Source organism: Arachis hypogaea, chromosome 18 (genome assembly GCF_003086295.3).
Source record: "Arachis hypogaea cultivar Tifrunner chromosome 18, arahy.Tifrunner.gnm2.J5K5, whole genome shotgun sequence".
Lineage (NCBI taxonomy): Eukaryota > Viridiplantae > Streptophyta > Magnoliopsida > Fabales > Fabaceae > Arachis > Arachis hypogaea.
In genome coordinates, this window is record NC_092053.1 from 35,919,171 (window position 1) to 35,919,877 (window position 707).

At 42.9% G+C, this 707-nt stretch overlaps 1 non-coding gene across 1 annotated transcript; it reads right to left on the reverse strand.

The window, feature by feature from the left end:
• Window positions 1–327: 327 nt before the first annotated feature.
• Window positions 328–434, reverse strand: LOC112774901 (small nucleolar RNA R71). Its single transcript, XR_003189355.1, has one exon. It is a non-coding gene; the product is annotated as a small nucleolar RNA R71 (small nucleolar RNA).
• Between the last annotated feature and the right edge of the window lie 273 nt (window positions 435–707).

The window sequence follows — 707 nt, forward strand, 5'->3', positions numbered from 1 at the left end:
TGTGGAAGTAGCATCCAAAGGCCAACCATACATGCCAATAACTTTGAACTAAAGCCACAGCTCATCACCCTTGTTCAGAACAACTGTTTATTTGGAGGAAGTGTCCAAGAAGACCCCAATCAACATCTAACCACCTTCCTGAGGATATGTGATACTGTGAAGTCTAATGGTGTTCATCCTGATACCTACAGATTGCTTTTGTTCCCCTTTTTACTCAAGGACAAAGCATCTAAATGGCTGGAATCTTTCCTGAAGGAGAGTTTAACAACCTGGAAAGATGTGGTGAACAAATTCTTGGCGAGATTCTATCCTCCTCAAAGAATCAACAGGTTGAGAGCTGAGGTATAAACCTTCAGGCAACAAGATGGTGAAACTCTCTATGAAGCATGGGAGAGGTTTAAGGACTTGACAAGAAGGTGCCCGCCAGATATGTTCAATGAATGGGTGCAGTTACACATTTTCTATGAAGGTCTTTCTTATGAATCAAAGAAGGCAGTAGACCACTCATCCGGGGGATCTCTGAACAAGAAGAAGACCATTGAAGAAGCCATAGATGTCATTGAGACTGTAGCTGAGAATGATTACTTCTATGCTTCTGAAAGAGGCAACACTAGAGGAGTGATGGAGCTAAACAACGTGGATACACTGCTGGCTCAAAACAAGATGATCACCAAGCAGCTGGCTGACCTTACCAAGAAGATGGAAAG